General features: G+C 36.3%; 1 long non-coding RNA gene across 1 annotated transcript in view; it reads right to left on the reverse strand.

The window, feature by feature from the left end:
• Positions 1-995: 995 nt before the first annotated feature.
• Positions 996-15,345, reverse strand: part of LOC140145946 (uncharacterized) — a 40,024-nt gene continuing 25,674 nt past the window's right edge. Inside the window, exons 2-3 of the long non-coding RNA XR_011858154.1 lie at positions 2,625-2,813; positions 996-1,130 (exon numbers count right to left, since the gene is read on the reverse strand). This is a non-coding gene — a long non-coding RNA (uncharacterized lncRNA). The remainder of the gene's footprint in view (positions 1,131-2,624; positions 2,814-15,345) is intronic.

The raw sequence follows: 15,345 nt of genomic DNA on the forward strand, positions 1-15,345 counted from the left end.
TAACAACCTATGGAAAGGGTTCAATGTGAATTCTATTCTGAACATGTATCGGTTTTATTGTAAAATAAATCTGTAATGATTTGCACATTGATGTTGGCGACCTTTTAATCAAAATTAGCCTTTCTTTTCAGACCGTTTCAGATGTACAAAATCTATTTATTTAGTAACCAAGATTTAAAAGTATAACCATGGGTAATTTCCTGGATAACAGAGATGGGACAATGGAAGTAACACTTTTGAATGACCCTCGTAGTATAGTCCAAACAATGTTTTGTGCGTTTTTCGTATCTCTGAGACCTACAGATTAAGAATATGTGTAATGACATTGTGGCACCCTTAACCCTTTTAAAATAAACTACCCGATAAGGTTCAAAGGGGTCAAATATTATTCGCTCTCAATATTGGTTTTTTTCTGAATGTAGCATATAACTCAGAAGTTATGTGCCACAACTGGTCAAGGGTCAATTTCCATGTTGCACAGGTTCAAAAATAGTTTTAAAAAAGTCGATCCGATTTTCGTGAAAGTTGTGGCAAATTGTTCATTCCCAAAGGATTCATAAAGAGAATTGTGGGTTAAAATAAAATTCGGGTTTTTTATTTTAAGCCAAACTATCCCAGTAAATGTCTTACATGAAACGTTTAAATCTCGGGATATATAAAGGGTAAAAAAAACGTAGTAATAACATTAAAAACCTAGCTGCAGAACATTCTAACATAATGTTATGATATATTATAGGCTTAGGGTTGGCCAAATAAAAAATATTCCCGAAAAATAAAATTTCACAATAACATTATGGCAACATTAAAAAAAATATTGTTGTAGTGTTTTTTTTATATAAAACGTTTCAAGAATGTTTTCCTGACCTTTATATAATCCGACATAAATGCCTTTAAAACGTTTTGACCAAACTTATATTGTTTGAAAACAATTTTGTATTTCGTAGAAGACAACCCAAAGCTGTATGGATGTAAGTGTTAATACTCACCTCGGCCAATTTCTGCTTAAGTGCGTTATTTTCTTCCTGGAGAGCTGCTACCTGACCCTGGCTGTTCACCTTATTGCACGATTTGGTCGTATTACCCGTGGTTAGCGTTGGTGGGCCGTCTGGGTATTTATAGACTGAAATGATCTGAAATGATTTAAGAGCAAATCAAATCAAATGATGATATTGTTTTTGCGCTGGGAATCAGGTTTACTGTCAAGAGGTGTTACTATTAGTCAGTAGCACAACCCAGTGGCGTAGTGTCATAGGGGCACCCAATTAGAGTCCAACTTTCACAATAGTAGACAAATGAATTGCCCTGGCAAATTCTTTTTTAGCAAAAATTTTCCTTTGTTTTAGGGCCAAAATATGGTAAAATTGTAAAATTTTGCGCTTTTTCACTGGTCCATCAAAAAATCCAAAAAATTCACTTTCTTTGGGTGCTAAAATAGCCTGAAGTTATTTTGTTTTGAAATTCCCCGGGGCAAGGAGCTATAATTAAGAAATAAAGGGTAATGCTTTATCCTTTACACGCAAATAATGTGTCCAAGGCAGTAAAAACGTAAATAATGGGTGAGGCGCAGCTGAACCCATTATTTAAACGTTTTACTGCCGAGGACACATTATTTGCGTGTAAAGGATAATGCTGCACCCTTTATTTCTATTCTATTACCAGAAAATAGTGCGATTTAAAGAGAAAATATCAATTTTTGGCACAAATATTTTAAGTTGTTTACTTCAAGGTGGAGCGCGTACGCGTAAGTGACAGCGCGTATCGCGGAATTATTGCACGCGTAACCAAGCGTAATGCTGTGAATAGAATGTGTTACGGCGCTTGACCCATTATTGCAGAATAATGGGCTCTCACGTGACGCGTTTCAACAAATCACAGAGCGCGATTTTGAATAATGGGTCGTGGAGGTAATAGAATTACTTATTGAACTCGGCCGGGTAGCTGATTCTGGCTGCGATGGTTGCTCGTGGTTTACATAGGGTGTGCGCTGCTCAGCTGTAAGTTCTTAAATGTTTCTAAATGATTTATATATGTGACACGATCAAGGGAAATGAGTCGGATGTCGGTAATATTGATTTTGAGATATGGGCAAAGAAAGTGTTCAAATTCTTTAGTTTTATATTATTTTCAGCGATTGATAAATTGACGTAACTTCGCAACACGGGGTTTTCAGTTTATGAAATCTCTAAATGTCCTCTTCAGAAACAAAATTCATGTTCAACCAGGGTCGACATGTGACTCATTCCCCTTGATCATGTAACATACAGCCTGTGTCAAAAAAATTGTGCAAGTAAAAAGCGCCCTCTTTGGCAATTAGAAAATACCGTTGTGACATAATGCTTACATCAACGTCACGGGCCCAGTCTTAGCTCTCAAATACCGTTTGCTCTGTTCAATTTGCTTGTTTTAATCTCGAGATATGCTTACTTAACAGCGAAAGGGTAAAATCACAATTGTGCCACTTTTACTAGGGAAGAGGGCTGTCCATGTAGACAGGCTGTAGTGTGTCTTGGGCCACGGAATTCCTGTAAAGCGTGCGGAGGCCTGTGGGCTTATGCACCATTTAAAAAAATCATTGCGCTTTTTTTTCTTTTTGTTTTATAGGGAAAGGCAACATTAGAACCTACCTTTGGGACAAATACAATTATTAACGTAATCGTTGTACAAAATAGCAGAACACAGCTGGTAAAGATATAGAGTATGGCTGGATCATTATTAATGACGAAACTGACGGATACCCCAATGGTACATAGAACTATCACGTTATACACACTAATGCCGATAAGTTTGCTGTCATTCAGTGCAGATATGGTCACCTGGTAGGCAAATGATAATAATAATAATGATATAATGATGTATGTTCATACGTAGCGGTAAACGTAAATAGAAAGCAAAATTATACTTCAACGCTACTCAAATTTGGTACAATCACCGAAGCGCTTTCACCGGATCAACCGGCGTCTTCAGCGCATGTTATCATGGTTATTGCTCTGAAGATTGTTGTTGCTACTGATGTAGTACTACGACACCTCCGATAACATCACATGTTGATGACGTCAAACTTGAAGAACTGAAAGACTGTGGAGCGATTGACAGTAAAATATACTGGAAATTATATCCAGCAGTATGTGACATACCCAAATTTTATGGCTTGATCAAGGTTCATAAAGCCGGTGCTCCATTGAGACCTATCGTTTCTAGCATAGGATTGGTGACATATGAATTAGCACGATTTGTCGATGACATAATTTCGCCTCTTATCGGCCAAACAGTGCATGATATAAAGAACACTCAGACTTTTGTTGATCAGGTTAGGGATCTGGTTGTACGTGCGGATGAGTCCCTGATATCCTTTGATGTCACTGCGCTGTTTACATCCATCCCAGTCAAGGATACCCTGAATGTGATCGAACAATTGCTTGAAAGTGATAAAGCTGGAAAGTGGACAGTGCTGAAAACCTTAGTGTTGATCAAGTTATCCAGCTATTAAGCTTCTGTCTTAATACTACGTACTTTGTGTTTAGGGGCCAAAATTACCAGCAAAAAGATGGGTGTGCGATGGGCAGCCCTTGTAGCTCGTTGGCAGCAAATGCGTACATGGAGCACTTTGAACGTATGGCTCTAGCGTCGGCTCCTCACCCACCGCGTACGTGGTATCGTTATGTGGATGACACCTTCTGCGTAAATAAATCGGCGCATGTGGAAGAGTTCACAGATCACATAAACAGTCAAAACCCAATATCAAATTCACGCGTGAGGAAGAGGGAGACGGGTAACTCCTTTCCTCGAAACGCCAATCTTACGAAAACAAGACGGATCGGTGAAAATCCAAGTATAGCGTAAGCCTACTCAGACGGATCAGTATTTGAACTTAAAACCGCACCATCCGCTGGAACACAAACTGAGTATTGTAAGAACCCTGTTATATAGAGCGGAGACAGTTGTTACTGATCATGACGACAAATCTAAGGAGATAAGACATGTAAAGGAGGTGCTACACGAGAGCTGCTATCAAGACTGGACATTGTTCAGGGCTCGTCCAAAACAGAAAGAACAGGACTTTCGAAACGGCTGTGCAGGGCTTTCAACTCTGCAGATGTTAGCACTGCTTTCAAACCTCAGAATACTCTGCGCAGATCTCTTGTCTCCCCAAAGGACAAAACACTCACTACTTGACTTGCTACGCACCCGCGTCCAAGAAAAACGTCTAAAAGGGTATGTTTTTCACCACACAGCGTCGTCGACGTCTTTTTGAAAAAGGGGTACTTTTTCAGAAGGTATCGCCATTTAGAGGTCTTTTTTCAGCCAAATCCTTAGACGTTTAGGGTTAGTAATATTATGTTTGAGTGGGATTGCACTAATTTGATAAAAATTACCACTTTTTAATTGATTCGTGTTACCTTTGTGCATGTTTTCTTTAGTATCGATAGGTCTGCAACATCAAAAAGACACATTGGGTATCAAATTAGTTGATTTTCCTGTTTATGCCACTTCCCAGCAAACACAAAAACGTTTTAAAAACGTTTTAAATAAGTTATATTTTGGCTTTTGGTTTAGGTAAAAACGTTTTAATAACATTAAAATGTCGGGTTATATAAAGGTCATGATAACGTTTTAAAACGTTTTGTATGAAAACACACTACGACAATATTTTTAAATGTTTTCACAAAATGTTATTGTAAACTATTTTTACAAACATTTTTGCCAAATATTGTGTCAATACTTAAATAACATTATGTTAAAATGTTTGAATCCAGCAAACACAGAAATGTTCTTAAAATGTTTTTTTCAAAACCTTTTAATAACATTTAAATGTCGGGTTATAAAAGGTCATAAAAACGTTTTTAAAACGTTATTGAAAATATTTTGGGCAAACATTTTTCGCAAAATATTTATTCAACCCCAAAATAACATTCTGTTTAGAATGTTTTGTATAACGTTTTCATGAATGTTTTTTGAATGTTATTAAAACCTTTTATACCCTTTATATAACCCGACATTTAAACGTTTTCTGTAAAACATTTTTGTTTGCTGAGCAGTAGATTATCAAAAATGTTTTTAAGGTTATGAAAACATTTTATACTCTGAATATACCCTTTATATAACCCGACATTTAAACGTTTTCTGACAACCTTTTATAACCTTTTGCGAATGATGTCGAAAACGTTTTGTGTTTGCTGGGTTAGGGTATAAATTAGATATTGGTCAGTTGACGCCATTTAGCATGTTTAGGGTATGGTTATTGCATGTGCTACGCCATTTTAGGGTAGGATTATGCATGTGTTTCGCCATTGGGTGCAATTTGGTTATGTGAAAATTCGCCATTAAGGGTGCATTTCAGAGGTGGTCGGACGCGGGTGGGTAGTACTTTTGTGTGAGAGTGACCCCCCCCCCCCCCCGGCCTATACATTGGTGAGTCTGGACGCAAGCTCGAAAAGAGGCTAACAGAACATAAATCCAAAGCGGCTAGTTCGAAGTCAGCGATTAAGAAACACATCGACAGGAGCAAGGGGCACAAGATTGACTGGGAGAACGTAAAAGTGTTAGAGAGGGAATCCATGGACTTCCCTCGCAGGGTCTTGGAAACAATCCATATTAGAACTAAAAGAACCAGACTGAACCGTGACAAAGGGTTAGACATCGACCTTGTCTGTGAGAACCTCCTGACCCCCCGGAACCAAGGGGGCGGCACAACATCTTCAAGTTTGACGTCATCAACATATGTGACGTCATCGGTGGTGTCCTAGTACTACATCACTAGCAACGACAATCATCAGAGCAATAACATCCGCTGAAGACGCCGGTTGACCAGGTGAAAGCGCTCCGGTGAGTGTACAAAATTTGAGTAGCGTAGTATAATTTTGCTTTCTAATAATAATCTTAGACGTCTAAGATGCATTCTTAAACGTCTAAGAATTTCGCGGTAAACTCGAGTCAACGAATCACAAGTCCAGAAATCCCAAACAACCAATCATATTAAGCATTTTAAACTATTGACCAATGAAATCCTAGAAGCCTAAGATTTTAGACGCGTAAGAATTTCTTACACGTCCAAGATTGACCAAAATTAGTGGTGGACGCTATCGCAAATTGGAGAAAGATCACAAAAATACCTTGACGACTATTAGCAGCTCGTAACCTATACAATATCATGTATGATAAGGCACAGTGTCATCGCCCGATATCTTCATGGCAGAAATCGCCATGGTAGGTTGAATCCACCGCCACGCATGGTCATTTTGTTCCGACGTGTTTAATAGTTTTGAGACGCATAATGGGCCGAAGGACATCTGACTAAGGCTACTGACAATAGTCCGGTGACTGACCTCGCTGTGTGTGAGTGAGCATGGTACGCCATAGGTCATCTGCTTTTAGACTACCTCCACGATTGGCCTATATACTGTGCTATATAGTTCGGCACATATAATATCAAAATTATTGTCAGTTTTTGAGTTCAAGACGCAAGCTAACGACTATCATATCTGTTCAACAAATATATTCAAGTGCAAGGAACCACACCTGGCTTCTTTAGACTAAATCAATGACGGGAGATATTCATCATTTTCTACCCCGGTATCCAAAGATTTTCGTCTGAATATCAAAATCGTGCATAGCACATTCACGCGTATCGATCCCGGATATTGATTTTAGTATATCTGCTGTGCCAAGTAATTATTAGCCAGGCGATGTCGGTGTGGAAGGTATCTGATAGGGTCTGTGATGTGATCGATAGAGAACGAAGGGCAAATAATACCACTCAGACCCGTGGACCACCTTTCTGTTGTTATCTTTCCCGGGTTTTATATTACCTGGAGAGTCATAATCATAATAATTTAAAACATAATCAGACAGAAAATAACAGCCTCAAATCTCCGACCCAATATGATTGGACATTAGCAGGGGTACACTACTAAATAAACCACTCATTGAAATACACGTAAAAATAAGTCGATTGTCTACCGGTGAGCAAAAAGATCAGCTATTATGATTAAATAATATATCGAAATATATTAAATTGTTCAACGTTCAGAGAATCATATACGACGTATATAGAATAGTGTAAGGAAATGGTTAGAAAGGTGGCCCCGAAAATAATCCGCGAGCGGCATTGTGCAGGCTGCTACGAGACACTCTTCACGCGCTTATTTTTTAGGGACTGTGCAATAAATATGAACCCTGGTGGTTCATATATTTGCCAGGCCAAGAGGAGGGAGGGGCACGCATTTTTTGGTAAATTGGAAATTTGACTCCCATAATTATTGCACACGCCCTTAAATATGACATCATAACCCAATGTTAATTCATTGAGTATGAGTATTTTACAAAACGTTCTGACATCCATGACTACCGGACAAGACGAAATAATGATCTCCAGTTAACAAAAAATAAAAGAGTTTTTTTTCGACCATTCCATTCGAACGAGCGGACCCATGCTTTGGAACTCTCTAGATAGCTGAACAAACAGCTGAAACAAAATCTTATCTCTAAGTACAATTAGGCCATTCTCGAGTCGAGCACTGTAATTTGTCATGTCTGTTAGTCATTTTTATTTATATTTGTTGAATTCATAATCTTTGTTTTGTTTTTTTCGTCAGGGAAAGGCAATTCTCATGACTTATTGGCCTTCCTGCTTTTTCCGCCATATTGTGTTTCTTTTGTACTTTATTGTAATTTATATATTTTGATGTAGTTGTATAATTTTATATGAATGAATAAATGAATAAATGAATGAATGAATGAATGAATGAATGAATGAATGAATGAATGAATGAATGAGTGAATGAATGAATGAATGAATGAATGAATGTTACTTATGAGTACCAATAGGATGCTTTAACAATCGCAATACTAATGAATCTAAAACAAATGGTATATTTCCATTGATGCTTTTTTCGTGTATTGTAGACTACTGAGTATCAGGAAAATGCTAGCTCAACCAGAAAATAATTGTTTTCATTTTTATAACGCGAACAATATCATCTTATTCAATTCATGCTAGTTTATTTTTGAAAATGAAATTGAGGTAATCAACATGTATGAAGCAATTTACATGTTGTATATAAGAAAGAGTGGGATATCTGTTTTCTGGAATATTAGGAACTATAAGCATACACCTAACGCTTTATACAATGATAAGTGTAGAAACTACTAAGCTATTCGTAGGTAACATGATCGATTTAACAATATCTATATTGAGTTTAGAGGTTCAAATTTTGCTATTATGTTACTGAATTGATAAAATGGTAAGTTTTAGATCTGTTTTAGATGGTACGTCCAAATGATTCAATGTTATTACCGTAGGTCACAAAAATGTTGATGCATTTAGCAAGATTTTGTATATACAAATAGTCAAGCAGCAAATTTACGTAATAAATAATTGTTGAATGAATCCGTATATGGGGAATAATATTGTCCGAGGTACCACTTAAAGTTTTTGACAATTAATTTCCATTCGTAGGGACACTTCATTACACAATGCCGTGTATTTATGCTGTATTCGTAAGTAACATTTCAGTATGTGAAGGTAACAATTAGACTTTTGGTAGAATCAAATCTAATTGCTTGATTACACACAAATCGCTTTATATCGTTATTACAGACATGTGAAGTCCATCTTGGAGTCGGTTGCGTCTTGTAGCCTTTCGTTTTAGGGCATTATACCAGGGTCTATCACGGTGTTGTCTAGATGAGACAGTGAGAACAGTCGTTTTCGTCAATGGTATTCGTAGGTAACCTTGGCGAAAACGTTAAAAGTTACCTTCGAATAAATCAATTTGGACTCCAATTACTCAGAAGGTCGGTAAACGTTTATAATGAAGCACACACACGACAGCTGACAAATCCGATTATTTATCCCCTTCTAGTTTTTCTTTCAAATTAGCGAACCGTTGTCTATTTCAGTACATATTTTTCAACAATAAGCCGTATTCAGTTGTGCATGGCAGGCATGTATGTGAATTCGCAACTTTCATTGACATATGATTTGATAGCGAACTTACGGGCCTTCGTTATGTATCGATATGGACTTTGGCATGAATGGCGGTGGTTCACAATACTGTCATGATGTCAAATTGTATTTGTAGGTTTTTAAGGATTTTGTTTTTTAAAGGTAATTTATTAAATAACACTTACAACGAATGTCAAATGTAACCGCCCAAGCGTTATAAACATCTCAAAAAAACTAACCCCTTAATTAATGACCATTATTCAAAAACGGGCGATTGTATTGCAAATCTGTAAAATGAGTTGGAAGCAGAATTTATTTCTGCACAGTTTGACCCCTCATTTGTAGCAATTGACTAAATATTGTCGTCAGCGTACATTTTTTTTTCCAAAACATTTTAATAACATTTAAATGTCGGGTTATATAAAGGTCATGAAAACGTTTTTAAAACGTTAGTGAAAATATTTTGGGCAAACATTTTTCGCAAAATATTTTTTCAACCCCAAAATAACATTTCGTTTAGAATGTTTTGTATCGAGTTTTTAAGAAGATACCCTTTATATAATCCGACATTTAAACGTTTTATGACAACATTTTATAACCTTTTGCGAATGATGTCGAAAACGTTTTTGTGTTTGCTGGGAAGTTGTTTTTGAATGTTATTGAAATGTTTTATACCCTTGTGTACTCTTTATATAACCAGGCATTTAAATGTTTTCTGTAACGTTTCTTGTTTGGTGGGATATTATCATCTCGTAGGCCAGTCAAAGAAAGAACAGCAAATGTTTGACTGTTTCATAAAATAATTTGAATAAAAGATATCTTTTTTATTTAACTTGATTGAAATATATAAGTACATAATATACAAAATGATACACACAGAGGCTTTATAAAAAAATTACAGTTTTAGTAAATTTTCACTCGGCCAACGTATGGTATAATAACGTTTAATTGTTATTATATTGTTTCAGTGAATCGATCAAGTATGATAATTTGGTAACGTGAATATTGTTTTAATTACTGGTATTAAATTGTTATTATCTTGACTAAATCGCCCTATTAAAGAATTTGAAATGAATAATAAATCAATTAAACGTAAATCACCAATACAAACAGAAAATAAAGATAAAATAAAAATCTCTTTTTATACATATTGTATGGAACCATATGTGCAATTCTGCTACTAAATTTTCTACAAAATTTGTTATGAAGTTTATTTACCTACATTTTATGTCAAAGGTAGTGAACTCGCTCCTTTTCTCTCATCTTCCCAGGTTCAACAAATCCTATAAAATCACTGAATACAGGTTATAACCCAACTATAATTATACAATCGGTCTTTTTTATTTCAAAATATCAAAACAAACCAGGGCGGCGTAATATATTGTTTATTAAATAAGTTATGTCTAGGCTACCAGAAACACAGTTGGTTAAAACAGGAACCGTGGCATTGTTTCTCTCATCCAAAACTCATGATTTATTTGAGTGCATCGCTGACAAAAAGTGGCAATTGAGAACCCCAACAAGTTGATCCCAAAACGTAGGCCCTCCAAACGTTAAAATATGCCCAAATTCACCACAATTGGCTAACACTGGCGCATTATTTTAGTTTGACAAACAAAGAATAAAGCTATTTATGTCAGGCGGATTTATCCGCCTGATATACTGTGAAGCTCCAAAATTTCTTTCTTTCTTTACACAGCCGTGACGTTAGTCACGGCTGTGTCTTTTTCCTTACATGATCTTCTTCTTCTTACACAGCCGTTGACGTTAGTCACGGCTGTGTCTTTTTTCTTACAGGTTCTTTCTTCCTAACTTGGTAACAATGATCATTGACCGTGCCCCTACATGTCATATGAAACTTGTGGGGTCAAAGGTCACGCAGGGGTCACAGGGGTCAAAAACATGATTTCAACTCAAAATGCTACTTCTCCCACAAATTTCGTAGGACAGTAACACCACTTGCACACATGCATTTTTATCACCCAGTGTCTATAAATCATACACAGATTTAGGGTCAAAGGTCATTAAGGGGTCACTTCCGGTATAAAACCAAATTCCTTCAAAAAATTGTATTAGCTAAGAAAAACATAGGAGAGTGACGGTATGTGCACATATGAATTATGTTAACCTAATGTATATGTGGTATTTTTTTGTTTTAGGTCAAAGGTCATTAAGGGGTCACTTCCGGTATAAAACGAAATACCTTCAAAATGCTACTTCTCCCACAAATTACATAGGACGGTGACGCAACTTGCACACATGCATTGCTATTACCCAGTGTCTATGAATCATACACAGATTTGAGGTCAAAGGTCATTAAGGGGTCACTTCCGGTATAAAACCAAATTCCTTCAAAAAAATTTATAAGCTAAGAAAAACATATATTATTATATTAGACTTTATTTCAACACGGAAAGCCCAATTCAACAAAAGTTGTTCTTCCTTGGGGCCGTGCATAAACAAACATACATGTACAAAATAACAAATAATTACAAAAGCTTATTATCTAGACTTAAACATATTACAAACTCAAAATTATTAATTGTCAAGCCAAAATGATACTTATGTTTACATACATACCATGCTTACAGGCATGGCTTTATGATTTTTTAAGATTATTTTTGAAAGTATACAATGTTGGAGAGTTTTGGATATTATTTTCTAGTTTACAGCACCTCTATATGGCAGACTGCGCTTTTTGTACTCTGTTCTTGGCAGGGGAATAGTTACATTGCTTTGGCTTTGACGAAAATTATAGCTATTGTTTACGTGACTGAAAATATGACTCAAATAAGGAGGTGCAAGATGATTTAAGATTTTGTAGGTTAAAATTAAACAGTTTGAGTTTTGTCTGTCAATTAATGGTTTCCAATTAAGTTCAGCACGGGCATCTATGCTAGGTGTGTCCCATTGTGCACCACAGATAGTTCTTGCAGCCATGTTTTGAATAACTTGAAGTTTCTTTGAAACAGTAACACCACAATTTCCCCATACAACATTACAATAATCTAAGTGCGGCAGAACAATAGCATTATACACAGTACATAAAATATCCTTAGGGAGACTATTTGCCCTGCATTGTTTGAGCATGAACATACCTTTTAGACTTTTTTTACGTACATTATTGATTTGCTCATTCCAAGTTAATGTGTCATCAATAATTACTCCCAGATGTTTACATTTATTAACTTTCTTTATAGTTACACCATTTATGTTGATAGATAATTCATTAACACTGTTCTTAATTGTATTGAGTCTTTGTCTAGATCCTATTAGCATAAATTCAGTTTTATCAGTATTCAGACTAAGTTTATTACTTTGTAATTTTTAAATCATTATTAATACATTCCGTGATATCATTTGACGAGTTAGAGGCATAGTACAACACAGTATCATCTGCATACATATTAACTTTACAATGAGAAACATAATTTGGTAAATCATTTATATAAATGAGCCCAATTGAGCCCTAATTCCACAAACAGTTTCTTTAAAGTCTGATAGAGTCCCATTTACAGATGTACATTGGGTGCGACCAGAAAGATAACTAGTAAACCACTTAATACAATATTCACCTACTTTATACATTTTAAGCTTACTCAAGAAGATATTATGGTCTACGGTGTCAAATGCTTTCTTCAGATCCAGCAGACATAATCCAATTAAATTACCTTTATCAATTTCATTATACCAATCCTCCGTGATGTTTATAAGAGAAGAAGAAGTGGAGTGAGATAGGAGAGTGACGGTATGTGCACACATAAATTATGTTTACCTGATGTATATGTGGTATTTTTTTGTTTGTGGTCAAAGGTCATTAAAGGGTCACTTCCGGTATAAAACGAAAAACCTTCAAAAATTTTTATTTGAAAAGAAAAACATAGGACAGTAACGGTATGTTCACACATGAATAATGGTTACCCAATTCATAGGTGGTATTTTTTTATTTGGGGTCAAATGTCATTAAGGGGTCACTTCCGGTCTGAGACGAAAAACCTTCAAAATGCCCATTCTGCCACAAGTAACATAACAAAGTGGTGCCACGTGCACCCATGCATTGACATTAGCCAATGTCTATGGGCGTTTCAATATATTTTTGGGTCAAAGGTCATTAGGGGTCACAACACGGCTGTGTTCGTGGGTTAGACCACAGCTAAGTGTAGTTCTTTCTTACACAGCCGTGCCGCGGCTGTGTCTTGTATCGTACGAAAACTTTCTGTCGACCTTTACATTTGCTCTAGCACTCACATGCTTGCACCGATTTTGACCCAACTTGGTCACAACCATCATTGACTATGCCCCTACATGTTACATGAAATTCGTGGGGTCAAAGGTCACGTAGGGGTCACAGGGGTCAAAAACATGATTTCAATTAAAAATGCTACTTCTCCCACAAATTTCGCAGGACAGTAACGCCACTTGCACACATGCATTGTTATTACCAAGTGTCTATAATCATACACAGATTTGAGGTCAAAGGTCATTAAGGGGACATTTCCGGTATAAAACCCAATTCCTTCAAAAAAATTTTATAAGCTAAGAAAAACATAGGAGAGTGATGGTATATTCACACGTGAATTGTGTTTACCCAATGTATATGTGGTATTTTTTATTTGGGGTCAAAGGTTATTAAGGGTCACTTCCGGTATAAAACGAAATACCTTCAAAAATTTTATCAGCCAAGAAAAAACATAGCACACTGACGGTATATTCACACACGAATTGATGTTACCTAGTGTACACGTGGTATTTTTTTCGGGTCGGTCAAAGGTCATTAAGGGGTCACTTTCGATGTCTGACCGAATACCTTCAAAATGCTTATTTTCTCAAATTACGCGGCGCAGTGATATTGTGCCCGGTGCATATATATTGGCTATAGCCAGTGTCTATGTGGTGTAAATATAACTGGGATCAAAGGTCATTTAGAGGTCATTTCAATTAAAAGACTTATATCCTTCAAATTCGACATGTATGCACAGCGTAGCAGCCGACAATCCCACACGTGGTAGCTCCCATCAGATCGAGCGCTTTTTACACAGCCGTGCCGCGGCTGTGTCTTGTATCATACGAAAAACTTTCTGTCGACCTTTACATTTGCTCTAGCACTCACATGCTTGCACCGATTTTGACCCAACCAAATTCCTTCAAAAATTTTTATAAGCTAAGAAAAACATAGGAGAGTGACTGTATGTGCACACATGAATTATATTTACCTTATGTATATGTGGTATTTTTTGTTTGAGGTCAAAGGTCATTAAGGGGTCACTTCCGGTATAAAACGGAAAACCTTCAAAAATTTTTATTTGATAAGAAAAACATAGGACAGTAACGGTATGTTCATACATGAATTGTGGTTACCCAATTCATATGTGGTATTTTTTATTTGGGGTCAAATGTCATTACGGGGTCACTTCCGGTCTGAGACGAAAAACCTTCAAAATGCCCCTTCTGCCACAAGTAACATAGCAAAGTGGTGCCACGTGCACCCAAGCATTGACATTAGCCAATGTCTATGGGCGTTTTCATATATTTTGGGGTCAAAGGTCATTAGGGGTTATAACACGGCTGTGTTCGTGGGTTAGACCATAGCTAAGTCTAGTTCTTTCTTTCTTTCTTTCTTTCTTTCTTTCTTTCTTTACTCTTTAGTAGAACAAAAAATTGCTACTAGTGCCAGACGCTTGCGCCAATTTTGATATAAAATTGGATCGGTTGAGCCCATATTTATTGTTTATTTAATTGAATATTTCGACCTAGAAACAACTCTAATATATAGTTCAAGTCTTCTTAAGTCTTTTGACACCATTTTTGGACATCCGAAAATTTTGGCCAAAATACTACAAAAAATAAAAATAAAATAAAAAATACTCAAAAATTTTATCTTCCTTATCTGGCCAAATTTCGACCTAAAACAACTGTTATGTATAGTTTAAGTCTTCTTTTAAGACTTAAAAGTCTTTTGACACCATTTTGGAGCATTCAAAAAATTTGTAGAAGACTTAAACTATACATACCAGTTAAAACAATATTATAACATTTTCAAACAAAATAGATTAGCATTTCTTTGCCATAAAATGTTAGCTTTTACTGTCAGATATATCCCTTTTTATTTTTGAGCCGAACAACTACGGCAAAGCAAAGAAAATTGGAATTTACTACCAGCGCACATGTCGCCAATACGTACCACTCCTTCGGTCATGTTGTGGTACGACCCTTTGTTGTGTACGAGTATATCACCGTCCCGCACGCCGTGACGTACTGTGTGTTATGAACATCGTGTATGCGTTCGACTAATAATTCCATCGTAATAATAAAGCGCTGAATCAGCCTTTAATTCAAAATCACGGATTTTGACAAAACTACAGCACCTAGAGTCTTGATTTTTGCAGGGTATATTGGTCTAA

This window comes from Amphiura filiformis, chromosome 2, assembly GCF_039555335.1.
Source record: "Amphiura filiformis chromosome 2, Afil_fr2py, whole genome shotgun sequence".
Taxonomy (NCBI): Eukaryota; Metazoa; Echinodermata; class Ophiuroidea; order Amphilepidida; family Amphiuridae; genus Amphiura; species Amphiura filiformis.